The sequence below is a fragment of the Nasonia vitripennis genome, assembly GCF_009193385.2.
Source record: "Nasonia vitripennis strain AsymCx chromosome 1 unlocalized genomic scaffold, Nvit_psr_1.1 chr1_random0009, whole genome shotgun sequence".
NCBI lineage: Eukaryota > Metazoa > Arthropoda > Insecta > Hymenoptera > Pteromalidae > Nasonia > Nasonia vitripennis.
Genome location: NW_022279596.1, coordinates 587973 through 601475, shown reverse-complemented (window position 1 = coordinate 601475; position 13503 = coordinate 587973). Strand labels below are relative to the sequence as shown.

At 51.8% G+C, this 13503-nt stretch overlaps 1 protein-coding gene across 2 annotated transcripts in view; it reads left to right on the top strand.

Moving 5' to 3' along the window:
- LOC100115814 (myocardin-related transcription factor A) overlaps positions 1-13503 on the top strand; it is a 67493-nt gene that overhangs the window by 41998 nt on the left and 11992 nt on the right. The gene's annotated exons all lie outside the window — the stretch shown is intronic.

The window sequence follows — 13503 nt, the reverse complement described above, 5'->3', positions numbered from 1 at the left end:
CTCATTTTTGCCGCGTAAAAATGCGCGTCCTTTGAAAAACGGTGATGAACCTTTCCGAAGGGAAAGTCCGGAGAGCGACGACGATTTATGAACAGCGAATAACTTTGCATCGATGATCAGCGCGCCCGTATGTCTGGCTGCCGCTTCTTCTTCTTCTTCTGCTGGCGAAGCTCCCCTTCGTCGTTTTTCTCCGCCCGACGGCAAAGCCGCGACGGTTTACTTTTATTTTTGTTAACGAGATGCCTGGCATTTTTCGATGACGTGTTTGTCCCTCCGGTTATGTGCACTTTACACCGCTGATTGTACTCGTTCTGTGCGTTATTTGTTGATCTTATTGATGCGGCGCATCCGTTGTTATCGAGCGCTATATGGGCGGGAGTTATTGCCTCCATAAATTTTCGCAACTGCGCTATTCCGAGCGAGTTGCATCAGCTCGCGCGATCGAGTTCGTTGCATCCCGCATCTCTCCGCGAGCGTCCACCCACGCCCGCGGGGAAGAAAAAAGATAGGAAAAAATCTCGGCGATAGGCGGCAAAAAAGCTCCCCGTCGCACGTCGCAGAAGCTCGACGGATCACGTCATAGCTCAATTTAACCCGATTTCGAGATCTGCTAGTCTCGGTAGCCGCGTCTCCCTCTCCACCGGGGTCTCGAGCCTCCGACCAATCGGCTCGCGTCTCCGATCGGCCGGCACGCTCCACGTCCGCCGCCGCGGAGCGTGTCCTACGCGCATGATTTAGTATGCATAAACAGGCGACGCGAGAGCGAGAGAGAGAGAGAGAGAGAGAGAGAGGGACTTGGTGAGAGTTGAATTTATGAATGAACGAGCGAAGGGCAAGCGTGGGCGAGCCCACGCTTTATCATAATCGCGCGGCCTCGGGACCTCCGGGACTAGACGTCGTCATCTCTTTCTCGAAGCGCGAGCCTCTCTCTCTAACACCTTCGATCTCACACCTGAGCTCCGCCGCGCAGCCTTCCTTCCTTCCTTCTCTTTTTTCCATTTGCATGTCGTAGCGTAGAGCGTGGCCTACGATGGCTCCATTCATGCTTTCGAGCGAGCGGCTGCGCGCACGAGTGGGGGCTGTGCACGTAGACGCTGCGGTTTTCAATGCGTCTACGCGAGCGAGCGTTGCGACGATGAAAAATTACAAAATCGGCCAGTGTGTCAATGTTGCTCGTGTGTACGCGATATTTTTCTTATTTTTTCATTATGATGAAATCCTAATCGCAGTGCATGTAGATTAGACTGCTCCTTACGATACGCGGCTAAACTACAATAAACGCCGATATAAGCCGGTGGTTTGCGCACCAGCAACGCACAATTTCCGTCCCGTGTGTACCTGGAATTCAATAATGGCTCTTTGAACGATATAGCCGCTCTAATGCTAGATCCGGGGCTTGCTCTCGAGATTAGTGTCAATACGTCGATGGACGCGAGAACCTGTCTTTTGGTGGGAGGCGCAGACCACTTTATTGGGGAACAAATGTGAAAAGTCTATGGGCTGAAAAATCGCGCTCGTACGCGACACGTAAATGCAGTTTTACGCAATATTTGGAGACACAGTCTTTAATCAACAATTCATTTATCATTTCACGCGCCGCTCGCCGTTCACTTCTTCTCTCTCTCTCTCTCTCTCTCTCTCTCTCTCTCTCTCTCTCGCGCGCGCGCGCGCGCATAAATTTCGTTTGCGAAAGAATTTACATAACTTCCGGTGAGCGAGAAAAATCACACTTCAAAAAGCCGAATATAAAATTAGAATGTGAAACAAGCCGTCACCCGCATATAAAAATTGCGCTTTATATAAAAGCCGCGAGATAAAAATGTTAATTCCGAATGAATGGGCTTTTAATGCCTCGCGCTCGCCGTGGCATTATATTTTCGACGCTCGCGAGCGCTGCAATTACTGCATCAGGTTTGAGGGGCGCAGCATTACGGCTCTAACTCTCGCGACGCGCGCGTTCATTTATGTAATCCCGTAGCGGAGCTTACGTCAGACTGTATTTCTATAAATGAAATACACAAAGTCATTAACTCATCGTCGAAAAATATCGAAACGAATATGCATATAAGAGCACGGATTTCGTAGTAGTTCCTCCACGGCCGTTTTTTTTCTTGAGCGCCGTTTCCGGTTGATAATGAAATACCCGCCGTGAGATCGGCTCGGTCCTCGCCAAGGTTGTCGTACAAGTGTTGACACTCGTGCTCGACTCCTAAATTCAGCGCCGAACAAGCTTGATCATCGATCGTGTTCGGTCGTAATACTTGTCCTATGCACGCGGTCTTGTGCATATTTTTACTCCCCAAAAGTTGCGCGAAATTTCGAAATCAGCAAATTATATTATAGACACGTTTCTGCGAGTGAAAAAGAACGCGTCGGTTTCCCAGTAAAAATCAAATTAGCGGCTGATTTATATAGCTTTGCGCAATATGCGTCTCGCGATGATTTTTTCTCGTTTTAATTTTCCAGCGGCGAAAATGTATGCATGTGAAACTCATTGGAATCCCCCGCGCGTTCTCGAGAAAGAGAGAGAGAGAGAGAGAGAGAGAGAGAGAGAGAGAGAGAGAGAGAGATCATCTTTCCGGTGATGATTTCACCTCGTCCGGTATAGACGCGCAGCTATCGGGAAAAAAATAGCTCCGTCCGAGAGAAGTGTCGTAATTAAATTAAGACGCGCATCAATTTCTTTCACGGCTCTCGAGCGAGCGAGAGAGAAAAAATGAGTCCGAGCGCGCGTGGCATTAGCATTTGCCTATATCGAGGAGCCACACGCGCGGCGGGCGCATAGCGACACTTTAATTTACATGAGAATCGCTGGGCTCTCGCTGTGGTCCCATCAAACGTCTCAATCACCTCGGGAAAACAAGTGGCTCTCGCGCGCGGCCAATAAATAAATCGACGAATAATAAAAGAGCTCGCTGATGCTGCACCTAGAGAGAGAGAGAGAGAGAGAGAGAGAGAGAGAGAGAGAGAGAGAGAGAGAGAGAGAGAGAGACTTCCCCCAAAAAGCAGCAGCAGCGGCGTCGCGAGCGCGAGTGTATTACGGCCCACACGCGTCGAGGCTCTTACGGGAGCGCTCGAAAAATACTTGTCCCTCGCTCCGAGAGAGTCGTTCCCCTCCGCCGCTGTAGCGCAGGACCGTTGAAGACAAGGAGAGCATATACTCTTCTACCTCCCGTGACTCGACTGCCGCACGCACACATGCTGCTGCGCTGCTGCATCGTGAGAGAGAGAGAGAGAGACGCGACCTGACTCCGCGCGTCCGAGCGACGTTAAAATACCGAGGAGTCTTTACTGCCGCCTCATGTCTGTGTTAACAATTCGAGCCCGGCTAGTTTTGACTTTTCCCGGCTGTAAATATCACCGATTAAGACGCGAGCCCCGATCCCTCCGCGCGCGTTTAGCACTGCAAGGTGGAATTTTTCGGGCTTGTAGCTCAGAAATTTTACGGGCCGTAGATTCGAAGACTTGTGCGCGCAGAGTCGTGAAATCGGGGCTCGAGCTCGATTATACTTGCACACTCGTTCTACAAAGCGAGGAAAATGTTTCGCCCTTTCTAGCTCTCTCTCTCTCTCTCTCTCTCTCTCTCTCTCTCTCTCTCTCTCTCTCTCTCTCTCTCTTTCTCTATCTGTCTCTCTCGAGTGCGTAATGGCGTTTCCGTGTTTTACACCCATCATTCAATCGTCGCTCACCGGCGCACGCACTTTCACCGCGTTTGGGCCTCTCCAGTGCGCGCGATGTTTATTTACGCGCATAAAAAACAATCTCTCGCGACGCCTGGCATAAATACACGACGCCGCGTAAAAGCCATGCGCGGAGATTCTTTCCTCCCGCTCTGCTGCACTCTGGCGCATTGTATCCGGGCAGAGTAAAAAGCCGAGAGCTGCGAGGCGAACAAAGCGCGTATGATTGTCCGATTATTTACATTAAGCCGCTCGCGCGCGCGTTATATTATGACGAGCCGTGAAACGTAAATAAAGCAAGTCTCGTTCGCGGCGCAGCATCTCCGCGCGGGCACGCATTGTACACACAGTACACGCGGGACCAGTCGGGGTGGCAAGGTTATCCGCTCTCTCTCTCTCTCTCTCTCTCTCGGTCCAGTGAGACGGGAGAAAAGGTACAGCACGCGAGGATATGGCCCGTCGCGTGCGCCGCCGCCCACGCATTATATCCTCCTATATATACTCTCGTCTCTCTCTTTCCTTCCTCTCTCGCAGTCGGTCGGTCGCGCGCGCGATATTATCCGACTCTCGTTCGCTCGCTCGCTCGCGCGCGCATTCATATATCGATTACGTCGAGGTGCTGCACGCTCGCGAGAGAGAGAGAGAGAGAGAGAGAGAGCGTGGGCGACGCGAGAAGCTGAATGAAAGCCTACTCCGCGTGGAGCAACAGATTTCGCAAGCGTTCATTCATTTCCATGCAGTACCTCCGTGCGTCCGTGTGTCCGTGTGCCATAACTACACAGCCTCGCATATGCTTACACGCCTGACTGGCTCTTTTCCTCTCTTTTCGGGGACACGCGCAGCTCCTCTCCTCTATACGTTATAAAATACGCAATAATGCGAGCGCCGCTCGTTTTTTACGCGCTCATTCAGCTCATTCATTCATCTCGCTGGGGCTTCCAGTGAAATTGATTTCGGCATCCGCGAGCGGAAATCACATGCGCGCGAGGTGGATACTTCTTTTTAATAAGCGCCGTCTCTCGCCGGCGTGGTTTTAAAAGTCGACTGGCGGCCGCCATCCGTAATTGCCGTTTTATTCAGAATACGGGGTATCGCAGGCGCGGGCTGCTCCTTTTCTCTCTTTTTCGCCTCTCCCCGCGGAGCGCAACATCTCTCGCTCGCCGTGTTTACGCGCGGCGCTTTTCTGGGAACACGATATTTTGTAACTCGGTCGTTTCCGATTTATGCTCGCGGCCGGCATATATTGCGGGAGGAAACGCGGATTATAAAACGCGGCGCAGAGCCAATGAGCCGGATAACGCCGCTGATTATATGGAGTTAACGACGAGTTGATGTAAGCGAGCTCGAATTTATTAGCCGCGCAGCCATCACGGCTCACTTTACGATTCCGAGCGATTAATAAATTGCGAGCCGCGCACGACTCCGTGAATGAAGTTGTATGCAGGTTTACGCGTTTATCGCTCGGCTCGATTGACTAGCACCGGGTTAATTATTTTTCGAAACTCGTACGCGCGATACGAATCAAGTATAACGCACTCCGTGGTCCCGACTAAACGCTACACCGATGTATCGACGGAGAATCGACAATAGCCGGAAAATGAATATTTTCTACGAAATTTATTCGAAGCCGCAGGGACCCTCGAGGTGTCACTCTCGGCGAGGGATCCGATCCATCGATACACGCGTGCACACGTAGCCTAATGAATTGGAGCGGTTAAACGATAGCGCATAAATGAGCGGCCGATTCAATTAGAGAAACCGATCAGATAGCACTAACGAGTGAAAATAAAGCATCGCTCGAGCATCATCGGGGGGCTTATCTCCCCAGCAGCCGTCACAACGCAGCACAAACATCATACACTGCGCAGCGGGAAGATCGAGATCTCCGGGGGACACCTGCGGCAGCAGAGAGCTTCTCAATCTCGAACTGTCAGCCGCGTACGCGACACCCGCAATCGTATGAATATTCAAGCCGGCATGCAGAGAAAAATTCGGGTCAGCGCGCGACTCGAAGTCGATCGACGCGACGATAATGCGCGCGGCTCCCGGAGAGAAATTAATAAGAGATACGCTCTCGCGGAGCGGAGAAAAAAGCCGCGCGCGCACACGGCGGCGGCGGAGAGGAGGCGGAGTGCTGCTGAGCGTAAAAAGCCAGTAGAGCGAGGGATAGAGCTCTCGACAATTGAAATTCTGCGTGCGATCGCGGGGGGAGGCTCAGAGGTCGCGCATCGGAAGGAGGGAGCTCCTGCACGCGTGGAAAGGGGGCAGAACTGCACCTGTGCGCCTCGCCGCCATATATGCGCTGCCGCGCGGAGTTATGGCGTTTTTCCCGCGCGCGAGAGAGACGATCGTATCTCATTCTCTTTCTCGACAGTGAAACCAAGTCCATTTCTGGATGAGAGCGCGACTCTAAATGAACTCTTGCGAGGGACACACGGCGAATTAATTGCCGCCGCCGCCGCGATCAAATGGGAGAGCCGCGAGGAAAGACATAGCGCTGCCACTGCGCTGCGCCGCGGCGAATTAGAAAAAAGATGGGAGCCAAACGCCAAAACGCGGCGGGCGATTAACGGCACCGAGCATAAGCACGCGTAAAATGTCTGTCACTTTGATGGACTGCAGTTTTCGTCCCGTTTATACTTTATAAATCCTGCGGCTGATTATTAAAACGATGATTATAAACTCGTGATCAATTTGCATACTTTTATTGCCCAGCGATGATCGTTAAATTTCGTTGCAGGAATCTTTTTCCATTTTCCATAGTCATTGTATGCAAAATCTTCCGTATCGTTCGTAAGAAGTGGAGAAAGAGCAAAAATAACCTAACGCGGCTCTGTGGAAGAATCGGCGAAAACAGAGCGGGAACCGGGCGCAAAAATCGCAGTCACAGCTGCGGAGAAAAGCAGCGTGGGCGACGACGAAATCGACGCAAAAACGCAAGAATAGCAGCAGCAGCGGGACTCATATAAACGCAAACATATTGTTTAGAATCGCGCTCTCGCGCCTCGTATTTATTAGACACGGGCTGCGTAGCAGGACGGCTTCGTTGTTTTTTCTGCCCCCGAGCGTTTTCACATGCGCGATTGTTGAGCTGCTGCCCCCATAATGCGCGTGCACCTATGCGCAGCGATCGCTTGCTCAGATTAGCTCGCTCTCCGCGAGTTATTGCTCCGCATTGTTTTTGAGGATCGCGCGCACGCCATTTGCAATTTCGTTTCTGCGACGCTGCGCTCGCCCGTGTTCCGGGAAGGTTCTACCGGCGCAATTGATGAAAAACCAGGGCGCTTTGATGTACTGCGCGCCGATGCCACTTTTCCGCGTATCGCTCGCGTTAAGGAATGCGAGATTATGCGCGAATTATCCCGTATTCGGCTGTGGGAAAAGTTTCGTTCTGCGAAGCTTCGCGCGTTTTGTTTTCAATCTTCCGAGTTAATTCATCGAGAAATTGCTCCGTGTGCCCTTTTGCGCGTAAATTGACTGTATGCCTCCGGCGGTCTTTAAGTAAAATAGCGCCGATGCGTATTCCCACGATGAAAGCTTATTCAATTTTTGTGAAGCGTGTAATTTACGATACGCGAACTTATCTCCAGGCTCTCTCTTGGCGCGGCGCGAGATAAAAAGAGCAGCTTTTATTAGACATATCGAATCCCGGGAACATCGGATCGGGCTCTCCTAGCTTGGAAGGCAGAGAGATCCTATCGCGAAAGCTCGTAAACTCCTCCGGCCGGAGGAAGGGAGAGCTTCAAATAGAGTCGTTGTCAATAAACCATCTGCGCCGGCCGTAAAACGGCAACGCGCGAGGGAAAAAGGAATCCGAAATCCCAGCGAGCCGGACGACAATCGAGCGCGGGGCAGCTTATAAAATCGGAGGTATCTGTTTTCGAGCGCGCGCGCGGCTATTATCTGTGGGTGTAACCAGTTTCCGTGGGCTCACTCTCAGCTGTCAAGCCCACGTGGGCCGCCCACGCAGATCGGATATATTGCCCGTGCCCGGCTCCGAAAGAATAGAGACGACACAACGCTGCGGACGCGCGCAGGCATATAATAATATGGGAATAAAGCCGTGGAAGGGACAGCGATGCGCGCGGCTAGGCCGACGAATATTCTGATTTACGGAGAGACGGAGAAATTATTTATCGGACGTGCGTTTAGCGTTGTTTGATAATCACGCGACGTCCTCTTTGTACTTTCGCGCGGAGAAACACACCGGGCACGCTGCATTCGTATAATGAGACGAGAATAGCCGCGAGGAGACGACATCTTCCTCAGCGTCAGCGCAGGACTTTCATTTTTCAGGGAATTTATCGTGTTGTACGTTGGTGGTCACGGGGATTATCCGCCGTAAATATTCATCAAGTGTTTTCTTATTTAGATATTTTCCCAATTTTTCTCTTCGACACATGCTGGGGAAATAAAATTTAACGCCGGCGATAGATCAGCCGCCTGACGTTTATTGCGTCTTTAGAATCAGGAATGATTACAGCGAGCTTTGGAAAAATGACTTTTTAAAGAGTACGTACATTGTTTGGAATAATAAACAACGCAATAACACTCCGCGCCGGGGCGCGTGATTCATGATCAGTCGATGGAGTGGACTTCATTAAACGCTAATTTCCTCTCCCGTCGCGCTCGCCTCCGTATCTGCATTAGCGCGCACATCACCCAGTAATTAAAAACTCTTATCCGCCATAATTACCTCTCCCTCGGATTTTCGAAACCGTCCGCGAGAGCTTTGCGTCGACAATGAAGCTCTGAATATTACGAAAACAATGGGCGAGCTCGCAGCAGCGCGGCCCATAAAAAACGGTGACGAGACGGCATTAACGAAGGGTAGGCCGCTTACAAGAGTGAGAGCCGATGTGTTGGCACACGCGCGCGCGCATACGGAGATGCAGCTTGCGACACAGGAAACGGCAATTCACCTTGGAGGAGATTCCTCGTAACGTCATACGCATTAGCGCTCGTGCAGCGACAGCAGCAGCAGCAGCAGCAGCGAGAGAGAAAGGAGAAAGAACAAGAAACTAATAAGCGCTCGCGACATGCATATGAGCCGAGCGAGAGGAGGAGAAAAAACGGCTAAGTAGTCCCGTGTGGGTGTCCGGCGGCCGTGATACATGGCCGCGAGCCCGTTGTTTTTTCTCTCCCCCCCCCCCCCGGCGGGGGCTTTTTTATGAATCGTCTTTTTCGTACGTCGCTCCACTGCGGGACTTTCGAGTGCGTCGCTCGCCATTAAGCGCGGCAAACTGGTTTCCTCCGTTTCTCCTCGTTTTTTTCCTCCGCGGCTCGCACCCGCACCGTTACTTACAGTCGCGCATATTGTCGAAATCTCGCGCGCATGCTGAGCTTTAGGAGTGCTACGGGGAAAGCGCGTGGAAATGCGAAACGAACGAAATTTCGACTCTTTACGATACGAGCGCGCTTTACAGTTGCTCTCGCGAGAGGGACGACTCGTAAATTGCACTCGTTGGGATGATGACACGCGAGTCGCCGGACAGCGGACGCCCGCGCTCGCTCGCGTTCAGGCATAATTACGAGCTTTTAATACGCCGCCGACGAGCGGCTGAATCTCGGCTACACAGCGGCTCGTTTGTCGCGAGATTAAAAGAGCTCGGGGCGAGCATTGAAGGTAAATTTTCGAAAAGTGGAGGCAGCCGATAAGGGTCAGATTAAAAGGCAAATTCGGAGTATATAACGGTAGCCTCCTGCGAGGACACGCGATTAAAGAGCGAGAAGATAGTCCGCGGCGTGTTCGCGTCCCACGCGCGATTAATCATCATTAAGGGCGACGCGCCGTGAAAAGCATTTGATATACACGGCGGAGGTGAAAGCTTCTGGCGGCGGCGGCGATTTGATCGAAGATAGCGCCGACTCGCTTTGCGCGTGTAATTATTCAATCCGCGTCCGGTGCGTAATCGATTCATAGATCATCGCCGCCGGAGCCTCGATTAAACGCTCGGAACTGCGTCACATTGTTGCGCGCGACGGTAAAAAGGAGATCTCTTTTTCGAGATAGCCCGCGAGGTTTGTTTGGACAGTGTTTTGCTCCTCGGCTGCGGCTGCTTATTATTTATTGTGACAGGCCTTCTTTTTCCCCGACGATACAAAAACGCTGCGCATGGGTTGGGCTTTTTTTGTCCGATAGTACAGACTGCATTGGGTAATTTAATATCTCCTCGGTTTCGATTTTTTTCCGCCGCCGTATAATTACACGAATTAGAGCAGAGTCGCTACCGTTCGACGCCGCACCACAATCAACAGCTTGTAAATCACACTGGCAGATCCGGAGTATATTCCGGCGCGCTCTCTGCGATCACGGAAAAACGGCCGTGTCGCGTCGCAGAAAAGCCGAGCGATCTTCGCGGGCCGATCTCCCGATTGAAACAATGCCAAGTCCGCCGCGCTAACGCCCTTTCGGACACGTGTAGCAATTACCATAACACAGGTATAGCCCTCGGCTCGCGCGCTCGAGAGACGCGAAGGATAAAATGAACATGCGACAGGTCGTATTCTCGATTCGAGTTCTGGGGAAAATCGCGCGCAGCTTGCATCAGACGCAGAAATGGTTAATTACGCGAGCGAGCGATCGATTCATCAAAATCAGCAGATTCGCGGCTATTGGCTCGGCGTCGACGGCTGGAAATGAATAATCAGCGATCAAGCGACCCGTGATTCGTCGAGTCGCTCGGCGAGCGCCTGCCTCCTTCCGCGCGCGACCGACACAATACGCGCTCGCGAATAGTCGGCTCTCACACATGTCCGCGAGTTTTTCGCTCTCGAATGCAGAAACCGGCGTCGCGGCGTTCTGCGGAGGAGGGGGAGCGCGGGGGGGCCTAGAAGAGAAGGGCGTGGCATGTGTAACGGGAGGCGGGGCGTGCGCGCGCGCCGAATAAACCGCGCGTAATTCGCGTGCGCGCGCGCTCCGATTTCCCTTCTTTTCCGCTACTCTCGCGGTGGCGACGCTCTCGACTCGCGATCCCCCTTCTCGCTCCGCTCTTGTTCCCCACTCGTGTGCGTACAGTTTAGCTTGACTGGCGCATTTGCATACAATGTTTTTTGCGGACGCTTTCCGGTGCGCTACTACTATACATTCCGGATTCGCGCGCAATGCGCTCCGGCGGCGGCTATGTGCTTCGGAGTACGTGGTTATTGGCCGAGACCAAGCTGTAATTGATTTTACCAACGAGCTTAGACAAACGCGCGTATCCTATAGAAATTTCGTCGATGCGTAATTTATAAGCGCAAAAAAGTCTATACGTGGTATAGTTGTATGTAGCGAAAATACGCACAACGGTTATAAATCACAATTAAAATAAGGCCTGCAGCTGCCCCGTCGAAATACATAAATAATGCAGCTCCGCTCTTCGTTGCTCAGGGATATAACAATTAAAATGCCGATCAATTAATTACCCGCCGATTCATAAGGACAAATCGACGAATAAAATAGCGCAGCGCGCGAAAGAAGCATTGATTAGTCGGCGTAAGTGCTCGGCGTAATACCGGCGGCAGACGGATATCATATTCTGCTCCGCGGCGATTCGCACGCATAATGTATCGAACTTTGAGAAACATCTCGTGCGCGCGCGCTCGCGTCGAGATACACATGCTTACATATCTCGCGATCTTATCAGAATTTTTTGCAACAGTGTATAGAGCTGCGGAGAGAGAGAGAGAGAGAAAGAGAGAGAGAAAGAGAGAGAGAGAGAGAGAGAGAGAGAGAGAGAGAGAGAGAGAGAGAGAGAGAGAGAGAGAGAGCGAGCGAGAGAGCAACCGTTCGCGCGTCGGCGCGGATAAGTCGCGTCATTATGGCATCGCTACAACTGGCAGCTGGAATGTTTCACAAACGCACGCTTTTTTCAACGCCTAGGGGGCAAAATGCTCCGGGCACTAATAAACTGCATTCTTCTTCTTTTTCGCCTCTCTCTCTCTCTCTCTCTCTCTCTCTCTCTCTCTCTCTCTCTCTCTCTCACTCTCTTTCTGCGTCGCGTTCGCGCTCGGCGCAGCGGCCTCTCATTCTCATTTTATCATTGCTCTCTCTCTTTCTCTCTCTTTCTCTCTCCTTCTCTCTTCGATCTCCCCCAACTTTTTCTAGTTATCCGCTGCCGCTGCTGTCCTCTTGCTCTCTCTTTCTCTCTCGGGCTTCACGGTTTTTTTGCCCCCTTTGATTCAATGCCTCCGTACGACTCGACTGCGCCGGCGGATTATTGCCGTTTTGTTGCCGTCTCTGTGACGCTCTCCCGATCGCTTGTTTGCAATTCTATATTTTGCTCCCGGTTGCCGCGCGTATGATATTTTAAGAATTTAATTCCGCATGCTTATTAAAACTTCATCAATCATCTTTTAATTAACATACATTACACGCGCCGCGCGAATTGCCAGACGATTTTATCTCTCCTTTATTTACACGAGTGCGCGAGAAGAAGGCATAGTACACGGAGTACAAATGCAGGCTACCGCGGTGGAATATCGCCCCGACGAGACAAAGGAAACGTTAAGAGCGCGATAAAAGCCACATCTGTCATCCGAGCCGTCAGGGCCCAAGCGTCGGCAAGTGTATTGCGGCGCGCACGGGGTATATAGGTGTATAGAAATGTCGCTCGAGCGCCGACTGCCGCCTGCAAACAATGACGGGAAATGCGTAATATCAGCATCGAAACTCGAAACAATAAATATCAACGTCGCGCTCGGAATCCCAATCAGCGAGCGTTATGACCGCGTGCACGCACATATGCAGCTCGTGAGGCAAATCTACAATTCGTTACCGCGAATTCCTCGCTACTGCAGCGCATTATTTTTCAAGTTCAACAGCGCCTGATTTTCGACAGTTTCGTGCCGCCCAAGAAGAATCCACCTGATGGACGGCCCGCGTAATTGTCCGTCAATCGATGATGCTTGATCAGCCGAATCAATAGTCGCCTTTAGAAATGGAAAGTTCACAGCGTGGAGAGGATTCCCCATCATAAATCAGCGCGCGAATGGATGCTGCTTTTTAGGTCAGCGCGCAGACTTAATCGCACGCGTCAAATCGCAAAAGAGCCAGCGAGTAGTAGGTACGCAGCATGTGTTACACGCATCGCCAGCTGAGACGAGCTAGAGAACCGTTGCGCAACGAGATTTTCGGCGAATCGCCCGTCGTCCAATTTCTAGTACCTCTTTGATATGCCTCTTTTATCTCCTCTCAATGGTCACGCATTTATTCGTCTCTCAAAGGGAGACTGCTCTCGAGAGGAGCAATTTGCCATATGAAAAATGATACGCGTACTTTTTCTTCCTTTGTCAGCGCCGACAAAAGTCTCAGAGACACCTGACGGACCGTCTCTCGCCAAGCGAGAAAGAATGTTTGTCAAGTGTTTTCGCGTCTTACACAACGGCACGCGTATACGCGTTACAGCTTTCCATCCGCACCGAGAGCAGCTCAAACTGAATAATCTCAGTCCATAGCAGCCCCAGCGGTGTGAAAGCTGTTCAAAGACACGCATTTCGCCGCGCCGGATTTTTCGCATCCCTCGACTCGTCGGCCCGTAATCAGTGGGTCCGCGCGCGTGGCCCGCGTTAAGTGCCCGACTCATCACCCCTGGAATCCTGGGCACTCGGCGCAGCAATTATAATCGGGGCCGATGACTCGGGAAATTCGGCATGATTTTCTGAATTTCCACCGCCACAGCGGTGGCATAAGGGACGTTAATTGGGTGTGATGTCGCGCTCGACTGCAGTAGGGAAATGGAACTTTCGAATTTCGCACGGTGGCCTAAATGGCAGGCGCGCAAAATGAACGGCCGTATCGCGCCGTTAATTTAGTTCTCGACGCGCGCTGGGAAAAAGGAAT